This window comes from Jaculus jaculus, chromosome 13 (genome assembly GCF_020740685.1).
Source record: "Jaculus jaculus isolate mJacJac1 chromosome 13, mJacJac1.mat.Y.cur, whole genome shotgun sequence".
In the NCBI taxonomy this organism is placed as follows: Eukaryota; Metazoa; Chordata; class Mammalia; order Rodentia; family Dipodidae; genus Jaculus; species Jaculus jaculus.
The window spans coordinates 3,472,854-3,485,092 of NC_059114.1; the positions used below are offsets into that span (position 1 = coordinate 3,472,854).

Sequence of the window (12,239 nt, forward strand, 5' to 3'; positions counted from 1 at the left end):
GGGCGTGGAAAACCTGGAGAGTATGAAAAGTGAAAAGAACCGCACTGTTTCCGCCCGGTTTCGAACCGGGGACCTTTCGCGTGTGAGGCGAACGTGATAACCACTACACTACGGAAACGCGTTAGGGACCGGGGTGAGCGCCGCGCTAGTTCTCAGGGCCTTACGCGCCCTCTGCGCGCCGGAACCACTGGACTAAAGTCAAATTCTTCTTTTCTTTAATTAATTAATTAATTTGAGAGAGAGAGAAATAGACAGAGAAACTTCTTATTTTATTCTATAAAGTGGGATGAATGGGAAAAGAGATAAAACAGAGACGTTGCTGTAATTTTTCATAAATGCTTGATCTTCTGTATAATTTTAGGTATGATTCTTTTTTTTTTAATCATGACTTTAATCTGAGCCTGTTGGAGCTCCAGTAAGGGCAATCGGTTAGCGCGCGGTACTTATAATTTGAGCCTGCTGATGTGATGAGCCTCTCATGGGAGGCTGAGGCAGGAGGATTACTGCGATTTAGGGCAACCTGGGCGATATATATGAGTGAGGTCCATCCTGGCCAGTCTGGATCACCTAGTGAGACTTGTTTCCACAAAAAAAAAAAAAAAAAAAAGAACAGAAGCCGGCTTGGGTGCGCACGCCTTTAATCTCAGGCATCAGCCAGGGTTAGAGTGAGAGCTTGCAAAAAAAAAAAAAGACAATAAAAGAAAGGAATGAATGATAAGTTTTCGCTGTGGTCAAAAGTGTGGTGCTTCTGTTCAGACAATTTTCTTAATTAAGTAGACAATGCAAGAAGTAAGCAAAAGCGAAGCGTGCTTTCCGAGCCAGCCAGGAGTCGAACCTGGAATCTTCTGATCCGTAGTCAGACGCGTTATCCATTGCGCCACTGGCCCACACATGCGTGCTGGCCTGGTGGGGGTGTTTTCATAAGGATCCAGGCAGTTAGGCCCGTCCTCGCCTCCCCGGCTGTACAGAACTTAAGGTTGCAATGCCGGTTTGGCCTGTTGATGCCGCCCCAATCCTCCGTCGCCTCTCGGCTCAGGCATGCATGCGTCCGGCCAGTCCTGCTGCAGGCTCCGGAGAAAAAAGACCGCACAACACAGACGCAACCAGTGCCTTCGCGAAAATGGCATGGCAGTGCTGAGCCAGCTAGTCAAACGCTAAGTCAAATAACTGTGGTAAGGCCTGGAGGAAAAATGATAAAACAAGGAGAGGGGTCTAGGGAAGAGAGGAAAGGAAGGGAAAGTGGAACTTGCTACAGGGTGGCTTGATGTTTTCTCTTGCCTCTCCATATTCCTGAAAAGTCATGGTTGTACCCAGGCACTATAAATAAATCAAGGGTTAGTAAACAGTAGTAATACAGCCTGGTGTTGAAACTATACATGTTGAGATTAGAAAAAAAAAACATTCGTTTTCAGTCATAAAGTTTCCACAACCCTTACTAATACACACACAACGAATATGCACACTAACATATATAGATATTTGTGTGTATGTGTCAGGCACATATTTACAAAATGGATAAGCATTGAAAGAGATTTAGGGCTTTCTCCTCGGACAATAAAATAGGTCTGCTCATGAGGTGTGTGCCACACACACCCTAGACATCTCAGAGTAATAGTATACAATGAAAAGGGAAAAGATAAAAATATAAGGTTTCAAAAAATTACGTTGAAATATGTTTTCAAGAGATAAAGGTGAGCCGGGCGTGGTGGCGCACGCCTTTAATCCCAGCACTCGGGAGGCAGAGGTAGGAGGATTGCCATGAGTTCAAGGTCACCCTGAGATGACAGAGTTAATTCAGGTCAGCCTGGACCAGAGTGAGGCCCTACCTCGAAAAACCAAAAAAAAAAAAAAGAGAGAGAGATAAAGGTGCCAAGCATGGTGGTGCACTCCTTTAATCCCAGCATTTAGGAGCCCGAGGTAGGAGTATTACCGTGGGTTTAGGTCAGTTTAAGACTCCATAGTGAATTCCAGGTCAGCCTGGGCTAGAGTGAGACCCTACCTCGGAAAAAAGAGAGAGATAAAGGTAACAGCATGCTTCTGAATCCCGGGATTCGGGAGGTAGACACAAGAGGTCGTTCTGCACCTGTATAGCAAGCTCAAGGCCAGCTTTCTATGAACGAGATCCCCTATCTCCTGTATGGATGGAGACTGTCTTTATCTACAAAAATCTTCTTTTATTTTGCTATTATTATTGTTGATTTTTATTTTATTTACTTATTTTTAAATTTTGTTTATTGCTGGGTGTGCTACCGCACACCTTTAATCCCAGTACTTGGGAGGCAGAGGTAGGAGGATCGCCATGAGTTTGAGGCCACCCTGAGTGAATTCCATGTCAGCCTGGGCCAGAGTGAGACCCTACCTTAAAAAAAAAAATTAAAAAAGAGAAAAAATAAATTTTATTTATTTATTTGAGAGAGAGAATAGGCACGCCAGGGACTCCAGCCACTACAAACGAACACCAGACACATGCACCTCCTTGTGCATCTATCTGGTTTATGTGGGTCCTGGGAATCAAACATGGGTCCTTTGCCTTGGGCCTTAACCGCTAAGCCATCTCTCCAGCCCTATTTTATCTCATTTTAATTAATTAATTAAGTTATTTTTTGAAGTAGGGTCTCACTCAAACCCAAGATGACCTGGAACCCACTCTGTAGTCTCAGGCTGTTCTTGAACTCACAGAGATCTTCCTACTTCTGTCTCCCAAGTGCTGGGAATAAAGGTGTGCACCACCACAGCCAGCATTTTGCTAATTTTTAAGGCCTTCTTTGGCTGCCTCAAGTTGTTCAGCCAGTTTCATAAGGTAGAGTTTTATCTTGTTAAGAAGAATATTTCTTTCTTTTTGGAAAAAAAAAAAAAATTCCTGACCTAGCAGGGCATGGGAGCTCCTGCTTTAATCCCAGAGGAAGAAGGATTGCCAGTGAGTTCATGGCCACCCTGAGACTACATAATGAATTCCAGGTCAGGCTGGGCTAAAGTAAGACTCTATCTTAAAAAGTAAAAAGAAAAGAAAAAGAAGAAAGAAAGAAAGAGAGAGAGAGAGAGGGAGGGAGGGAGGAAGGAAGGGAGAGAGAGAGAGAGAGAGGGAGGGAGAGAGAGAAGGAAGGAAGGAAGGAAGGGAGGGAGGGAGGAAGGAAAGTTCATGACTCATTGGTTCAGGTGCTTGCTTGCAAAATACAGCAGCTTGGCAGTACCCACATAGAGCCAGATGCACAAAGGGGCACATGTGTCTGGAGGTCACTTGCAGTGGCAAGAGGCCTTGGCTGTTCATTCTTTCTCTTCTCCTCACTCTCTTTTTCTTTGCTTACAAACAAATAAATAAAATATTTAAAAAAGTTGTTTCGATTTATTTGAGGAGGAGAGAGAGGGGTGTGGACCCCCCAGGGCTCTTGCTGATGCAAACAAACTCCAGGTACATGTGCCATTTTGTAAGCAAATGCCTTTAACCACTAACCGATCTCCCCAGCCCTGGAGAAATATTTCTATAGGGTGTACTTTTTTGTTTTGATTTTTTTTATTTGTAAATTAATTTAATTTTTATTGACAACTTCCATGATTGTAAACAATATCCCATGGTAATTCCTCCCTCCCTCCACTTTCCCCTTTGAAACTGCACTCTCCATCATATCCCTCCCCCTCCCAATCAGTCTCTCTTTTATTTTGATGTCATCATCTTTTCCTCCTCTTATGATGGTCTTGTGTAGGTAGTGTCAGGCACTGTGAGGTCATGGATATCCAGGCCTTTTTGTGCCTGGAGGAGCACGTTGTAAGGAGTCCTACCCTTCCTTTGGCTCTTACATTCTTTCCGCCACCTCTTCTGCAATGGACCATGAGCTTTGGAAGGTGTGATAGAGATATTGCAGTGCTGAGCGCTCCTGTCACTTCTTCTCTGCACCATGATGCCGTCTGAGTCATCCCAAGGTCACTGCCATCTGAAAAGAGAAGCTTCTGCAACCAAAAGTGAGAGTAACCTTAATATATGGGTATGATCATTAAGACAAGTGCTTCCAGGGCAGTTAGGTGAGCATAGTAAATATAGTAAATACTTTTAGCCAGACACCAGCAGATGTTACACCCCTGGGGCTCATGACTACCCATGTTGTAGGTTTTCAGTATCAGGGATGTGTTCCCTCCCATGAAGCAGGCCTCCAGTCCAATTAGAGGGCAGCTAGTTTTCCCCATAACAGACGTGCCACTATTGTACCCACTGGCTCATTTGGCCTGGCTGGCCAAATCAAATGCTTGCAGTGTCCACTGTTGAGTATCTTCACTGGTGAATTCTCTCTCTCTCATTGAACTACATGCTGTATGGCTTTTCCCAGCTTTCTGTCAGCTGGTCTACCTACATGGAGGAGGTTTTCAGCTCAGTTCCAGCAGGATTTCTCAGTGACCTTGTAGCCCAAGTATGTGGAGTCTTCAGCAATAGGATCTAACCCAGAACCTCGGCAATGGCCCGTGATGTTTTGGGGGCATCAGGGACCTCCCTGGCCAACAACTCACTGGAAGGTATCCCAACCCTGGCACTGAAAATTTCCCAGTAACTATCTATGGCTCCTGTGTGTTCCATTGTCCAAAGTACTTTTTTTTTCTTTTTTTTGACAAGTCCAGTCTTTTTTTTCAGTCCTTTCTTCAGTGATTGTATCAGTCAGGGAAACAGAATATGTCTGTGGTGCGGGGTGTGGGCCGGGACAGAACTGGTAGAAGAATACAGTAGTAATCGGCTTACAGGGCTGGAAGTTGTACAGCCAGTTTGAGTTGGTGGCACTACAGGCACGTACAACCCTGCGCAGCTGGATCAGTGTTTAACTGAATAGGCAGGTCCTGCAGCCTAGCCACCTGAGGCAGGGTGGGCCATGGTCCTCTGGGTCTCCGTGCACTGGTCTTCTAATCTTGCTCCCACGGAGCAGGGAGATCTTACGTTTCCGCCACTGGACACATCACTGTCAGATGTGTGGAGCAGAACCAGTAGGAAGTTTCCATGGCCTTTCCTGGTTTGTTGTCCAACCGCACAGCACATTCAAGACTAGTCTGCTCTATACCAGACCCTGTCTGTATTTAAAAAAAAAAAGTGAGGACTGGAGGCATGGCTGAGTGGTCAAAGGTTCTTGTTTCCGTGGCCTGCCAGCCTGGTTCAATTTCTCAGTATCCACTAGGGCCAGACGCAGAAAGTGGCACATGTGTCTGGAGGTCATACACAACAACAGGAGGCCTTGCTGTGCCCACTCTCTCTCTCTCTTTCTCTTTCATTCTCTCTCTTTCTTGAATACATAAATAGAAATACTTTTTAAAAATTCAGCTCTGGAGCCAGGCATAGAGGTAGGAGGATCACCATGAGTTCGAGGCCACCCTGAGACTACATAGTGAATTCCAGGTCAGGTCTGAGCTAGAGTGAGATCCTACCTTGAAAAACAAAACCAAAACAAACAAACAAACGAACGAACAAAGGAAAGGAAGTAAGGAAGTAAGGAAGGAAGGAAGGAAGGAAGGAAGGAAGGAAGGAAGGAAGGAAGGAAGGGAGAAAGGCCCCCAAAAATAGGATTGATTCTGTTGTCTAGCATCTGCCACAGTTGAGTCAAATCTGTACTAATGTGACCCGGCTGCTTGAGAGTTTGCATTGCTTTCAAGCCTTCGGATGTCATGCCACCACCGCTGCTCAACGTGGACTTTCACTGTCCCGTCCCCTGACTCCTGAGTAGGGGGGTAAGTGTCTTATAGTGTGACACAGACGTGGCTTACACATAGTGAAATGCTGAATCCAGCATGACCGCAGGGACAGCAGACCTCAACAGAACAGCGGAGCTTAACTGTAGATTTCACTTGGCAAAGTTCCTTTCACAACCCCATGGCAGCCATTTGTAAAATCCCCTTGTGCTTGTGGTACTCCCCGGGGACTAGGTTTACATTAGCAGAGAACTGGCCAGATTGGGAGGAAAAAGCCTCTTTCTTTGTGTGTGTGTGTGGGGGGGGGGGGGATGATTTTTAGAGGTAGGGTCTTACTCTAGGCCAGGCTGACCTGGAATTCACTATGTAGTCTCAAGATGATCCTCCTATCTCTGCTTTTCCATTACTAGGATTAAAGGTATGCACCACCACACCTGGCCAAGCCTTTTATTGACAACCTCCATACATACAGGCAATATACCATGGTTATAATCCACTCCCACCAACCTCTCTTTTCCCTTTCCCAAATACCAGCTCCAGTGAATCCCTTCTCTCCAACTAGACTCTTTTCTACTATGGTATTCATTACACCCTTCCCCGTATGCTTCTACTGTGAGGTCATGAACATCAAGGCCGCTTCGTGTCTGCAAGACAGTACTGTAAGCACTCCTCCCCTTCTTTCGGCTTTGGCCTTTTTCACTTCATTAACCAGGACTAGGTTAATTACAAAGCCCAGGCTGACCTGGAATTCACTCTGCAGTCTCAGGGTGGCCTCGAACTCACGGCAATCCTCCTACCTCTGCCTCCGGAATGCTTGCAGGGCCACCACGCCCGGCTTTCGTACGTTTATTTTTAAGGGTGGACTTTGGAAGCGTGTTTGTGCTTTAAGAAGCAGGGCGGTGAAAACTAGTTTTGCAGCAAAGCTAGGGGACTGGAATCTTAGATGTCAGTCAAATTTAGAAGTCGTGAAATAGGATCGCTGGCTTCTTTCGGGGATCAAGTTTCGGGGCTGGGAATGCGTAGATCGATTGACGTGCATGTGCTCCAGCACCCGGGAAGTCTTCGGGTGTCTCCGTGCGCCCCTCTTCCCAGGCCACGCTTCACAGGGCGGGGTGCGCCGCAGAACGCCCGCCCTTCCGAGCGGATCCTCTAGAGAGGTCTCCTGCGTCCCGGCTGCGCCCGCCTCCTCCGCCAGCTCCGCGGAGCCCGAGTTCAGCTTGCTCGTAGCCCGGCAGTTGCCTGAGGTCTTTGGGGGACGAACCCGAGATTCGTTGTTGGGGTCCGGGGAGGGAGGGCGCCTGGGCCACCCTTCAGCCGGCGCCGGCAGATACCGGCCGCGAAAGCGATGGGCATTCCTCTTCTTTGTTGATTTGAAGCAGGGCGAACGTGTGGGCTCCGTGGCTTAGCTGGTTAAAGCGCCTGTCTAGTAAACAGGAGATCCTGGGTTCGAATCCCAGCGGGGCCTTTTTTTATGTATGTTTTCCGACCTTCAATACATTCCACGTGTAATTTAACAGGTAATTTTCCTAAGCAAAGGGTTTCAAACAGATCTTAAGCATGCACTCACGTCAAAAAGAAAGTAAGACGGATCTATTTCTTTTTTGTTTGTTTTTGTTTTTTGAGGTACGGTTTCACTCCAGCTCAAGCTGATTTATTATTATTTTTTTTAAGAACAAATTGGAGTTCTTACTTTTTTTTTTGTCCCATATGTAGTATTTTCTTTCTCTCTCTTTCTCTCTTTCTTTTTTCATTCAGCAAATAGAAAAGGAACCAGGGAAAGCATAAAGGAAAAAAAATTAAATTACAACAACTTCATGGCTTTTGATGTCATTATTCAATTTCCTTTTTTTGGTCTTTATTCAATTTTCTTTCCCAAAGAATTCCCAAGTGGACATATTCTCACAACCTGTTTACTTATTTAATCTCTCTCTCTCTCTATCTCTCACTCTTTCGGAAGTCAACTTCTGCAATGATTAATCAAACTGTTGCTGAGGACTCTACAGTATCTCAGACAATTCAAGCAGCCTGCAAAATGCAGGCAGGAATATAAAACGAAGTGAGATTCATTAGAAGACTGTGTTGGACTGAGAGCTTTTTGGAAAGGAGACATCAAATGTCTGTCACCATAAACATCAGAGAACAGGGCGGCACATCCATCGGGCTGTCCATCACAGCACAGAACACACTTGAAGACTGGGGCAGAGGCTCCTTCTCCAGAACAGTAGGCAGGAATCCCCAAGGACCATGGACATAGAAGTCCACTGTCATAGTGGCCTACCCTCTATTCGTTGCCCAAAATCCAGCTGCCAACAGTAGCAGCGATTTTGTCATTTTGTGTGGCATGTCGCATCAAGGGTTAAGACGTGCTCTTCTGTCCTGTCTGTGGGAACAGAGTGCCCAGAAGTTCCGCAGGACAACTCAGAACGCTTGGGTACTGGACGCTTCCCATCGGGAGCAGGTGTGCTCATCTTCCCACCACACCCCCACCAACTAACTAATATATATATGTATGACACATATCCTCTCGTGATGAGTTTTCTCTGTCCATGAACTCTTTTCCAGGCTCAGAGTACCAGTGGACCAACCCATACAACCGCTTCCTCCTCTCTGGAAGCCGGCCTCAGCTGCTCCCTCATGGACACTGAACGCATAAATAACCATCTTTCGTTTTGTTTTGTTTTTCCAGGTAGCGTCTCACTCTAGCCCAGGCTGACCTGGAATTCACTATGTAGTCTCGGGGGGCCACAAACTTAGGGCGATCCTCCTTCCTTGGCCTCCGGAGTGCTGGGATTAAAGGCGTGCGCCACCACTCCCGGCCATATTCACAGTAATAATCACTCACTGTGCAGAATTTTCAACACAATGACCTTCGAGGAAGGTCAGTTCACACACTGAACGAACTTTCTTTCATAATCATTTGTATAGATTTCTCTGTGTTAATAAGCTCCATGTTTACTTTTGTTCTTGGGTCATCTGGGAACCACTTGGCCTGTGCTTGCATGGTCTGACTTACATCCTAGTTTTTACTTCCAAATATCCCTGGTAAGAAGAAAGTGATTTTTTTTAATTTTTATTTATTTATTTTTCAAGCAACTGTCTTTAACCACCGAGCCATCTACCCCGCCAAGGAGGGTTAGAAGCAATTGGTCGACATAGGCACACAGCATATAGCTACAGCTCAAATGGATACTGTGAAAGAAATAAATCAAAATAGAATGCGATCTATGACAGTGTCAACAATGTAAATTAAAAATGAATTTTAAAAAAGCAAATATACCCAAACCAATGATATTTTACAAAAGCAAACATAGAGCGGGGTGCATGTGTGTAAAGGGCACGGTTGAGTAGTTGGAATAAGGCAGAGGAAAGAGTTGAAAAGGAATGTATAAATATGTAAAGCTCCGTGTGGTAGCTCGCACCTGGACTCCTGGCACTCCAGGGGCTGAGGCAAGAGGACCGTTGTGAGTTGTAGGCCAGCCTAGACTAGACTATTTCCCTCTGAAAAATAAATAAATTCATAGGTGATAGATTAATAGATATATGGGAGTGTCCTGCAGACATGAGTGGTTCAGTGATTACCTTAACAAGAGTTAAGGCATTCATTTAAGTTGACATATGAAGAGAATATTAAATTTTTTTTGAAATTATTTTCCAGGTATGGAATGCTTTTCATTCCAGAGCTAGAATAACAAAGAAAAAAAAAAAATTAAAAGGTCTTATTCTCAATGAGTATGAACCAAAATAGAACGAACACATTCATAAATGGCAAAAAGTAACCACTTGTCAGGAGTGGGATTCGAACCCACGCCTCCAGGGGAGACTGCGACCTGAACGCAGCGCCTTAGACCGCTCGGCCATCCTGACTCGCTGGCATACCGCTGCTCTTCGTTCTCTATTCTTTCACTACGTCCCGTCGACCCGGGGGCCCGCGGAGCCGGCGGCGGGGCTGCAGCTCTGGCGCGGCGGCTTCCCGGGAGCGGGAGGTGCAGCGCGGGGGAGCTGGGTGCGCGCAGCCGCCCTGGGCGCCTGAGCCTGGTGGGTGACGGGCGGACGCAACGCCGCGAAACGCCTCACGGGCGGGAACAAAAGCCACCCAAGCTGCCCCAGACACGCGTCAAAGCCGGCGCGACCTGCCTCCCTAGAGTTAGCTTCAGCAGCCAGAACGGAGTCCTGGATTGTCGCTGGCCGGAAGCCGAAGGAACCTGGGCTCCAGATGCAAATGGTGACCACCCATGTCCTGGGGGGAGGGGGTCTTAGATAAGTCATATTTGCGCTATGGACCTTAGAAACAGAAGTTGCTTTTTAAAAATTATTATTACATTGTCACTCTATCTTTGTGCTTACAAATAAACGTTTTTATTTACAAGGGGGAGCGGAAGAGAGAGAGGGAAAAAACGAATGGGTGCACCAGGGCCTTTAGCCACTGCAAACGAAATCCAGACACATGCGCCACTTAGTGCGTTCGTTTCTATGAAGGCACTGGGGAATGGAGCAGGAGGGTCGCTAAGCTTTGCAGGCAAGCACCTTAACTCCTGAGCCATCTCTCCAGCCCTGCAAATTAATAATTTTTAAAAAGTTAGCCAAGAAAAAAAAAATGCTGTCAAGGATAGGGAGGAAAGGAAAAAAAAAATTATTATTATCGTTATTAAAATAAATTTGGTTACTGTTCTGGGTTTTCTGACAGTCTTACTATGTGACGGTCCAAGTTGGCCTCGAACTTGTAGTGATCCTCTTGCCTCGGTTTACTCAGTGAGAGATCACAGGCTTTAGTCACCAAGTCTGGTTTAGAAACTGCTGTTTTAAAAGCACCCCCAATGTGTAAATTCAACTGATGAAAAACAGCACTTGAAAGGCCCAAGAAGCCAGGATCCTAGAAATACTATCACACTCCAAAAGGAGCTTTAGCGGGGCCCTGCATACCTCAAATTCCAGGCCCTACTCTGCTAGAAAGTAAGTAAAAAGTCACTCTTCTTATTGTGTTAGAGCCTGCCCTCGATCTAAAACTAAGTAAAAGGGCGTAAGACAGGCCCTTGAGGATGGGAAGTGAGTAATTAAACAGCTTATCTGGCTTTTGTAAACTGCTCGCACCATAAGCCCTAGTAACCTGTCTTAACTACACTTTGTCACCCCCACCCAAGAGCCCACGCAAATGCTGACCACTGAGGTTATAGGAAACTGATTGGTCCACGGAGTGGGGGCTTAAGTAATTTAAAATGATTGGCTTAGAAACTATGGAGTGGCATAAACTGACTGGCCTGCACTGCGCGGGCTCCTGATGCTAAGAAATGATTGGTTTCAATGCACAGGCTTTATTAGAAATCATATAAAAGCTGTCCCGTTCCTGCATTCGGGGCTCTGCAGTCCTCTACCCCTGCGTGGTGTACGACTGTGGGCCCCAGTGCGCTTGGAATAAAAATCCTCTTGCTGTTTGCATCAAAGACCGTGACTCATGAGTGATTTGGGGTGTTGCCATTTCTGGGTGGAGCGTGGGGTCCTCGTTCTGGGGGTCTTACACACTCACCCCCTTACATCGTACATCTACAGAGGATGTGAGGTGCCAATGTCCAGCCCCACCTACCCTGCTGAATCTAAAGCTAATGAACAGTCATGTGTCAGATACTTGAAAATTACTCAAGCAACCCTAATTAAACTCAGTGGGTCCCTCCCTCATCCTTCTCTCTCTGGTTTCTTGAGGTAGGGTCTCTATTCCAGGCTCACCTGGAACCCATGGTGATCTGCTACCTCAGCCTTCCCAGTTCTGGGAATAAAGGTGTGGGCCACCATGACTGGGTCAGGTGCTTAAATATTCTCCAACACACACACACACACACACACAAACAGAGAGAGAGAGAGAGAGAGAGAGAGAGAGAGAGAGAGAGTGAGAGAGGTGGTCATTAACTTAGCTTTTCCAAAATATATACATATACCATATCATGATTTCGTACATCATAAATGCCCACAATCCTGGTGTATCTTGGTTTTTTTCTTTTTTCACTATATAGTCTTAGGGTGGCCTTCAAGTCATGGGGGCCTCTCTGCTCCCAAGTGCTGGGATTAAAGGCATGTGCCACCACACCAAGATTCTTCTTTTTTCTTTTCCTTGGTTTTTCAAGGTAGGGTCACTCTAGCCCAGCCTAACCTAGAATTCACTATGTAGTCCTAGGGTGGCCTCAAACTCATAGTGATCCTCCTGCCTCTTCCTCCTGAGTGCTGGGATTAAAGGCATGTACTACCACACCCGGTTTATTGACAATTATATATATATAATCAAACTCCCTTCATTATCCTCTCTTGAACCCTCTCCCCTCAGCCTTCCACAGAAACCCTTCTCATCTAGCCTCTTTTCTGATTTGGGATGTGTGTGTTAGAGAGAGACAGATACCCACTGAGTTTAATTAGGGTTGCGTGAGCATGGGTGGGGAATATTTACCAGAGCCAACACAATTTATCAGTGGCTACACCAGTGTTGAAAATGTCTGCTGTTCCCCAGGCCATCACTGACTGTCAATAGGTCCTTAGGGAGCAATGGAGACCCGCTCCTTAATTTGTTAATTTGAAACAAGGTTGGTTTTTTTTTTTTT

General features: G+C 46.0%; 4 non-coding genes across 4 annotated transcripts; 1 reads left to right on the forward strand and 3 right to left on the reverse strand.

Moving 5' to 3' along the window:
- Nucleotides 1–45: 45 nt before the first annotated feature.
- On the reverse strand, nucleotides 46–118 carry Trnav-cac. Its single transcript has one exon. It is a non-coding gene; the product is annotated as a tRNA-Val (tRNA).
- Nucleotides 119–814: 696 nt separating this feature from the next.
- On the reverse strand, nucleotides 815–887 carry Trnar-acg. Its single transcript has one exon. It is a non-coding gene; the product is annotated as a tRNA-Arg (tRNA).
- A 6,162-nt stretch (nucleotides 888–7,049) lies between these two features.
- Trnat-agu lies at nucleotides 7,050–7,123 on the forward strand. The gene has a single exon. It is a non-coding gene; the product is annotated as a tRNA-Thr (tRNA).
- Nucleotides 7,124–9,439: 2,316 nt separating this feature from the next.
- Trnal-cag lies at nucleotides 9,440–9,522 on the reverse strand. Its single transcript has one exon. It is a non-coding gene; the product is annotated as a tRNA-Leu (tRNA).
- Nucleotides 9,523–12,239: the final 2,717 nt, after the last annotated feature.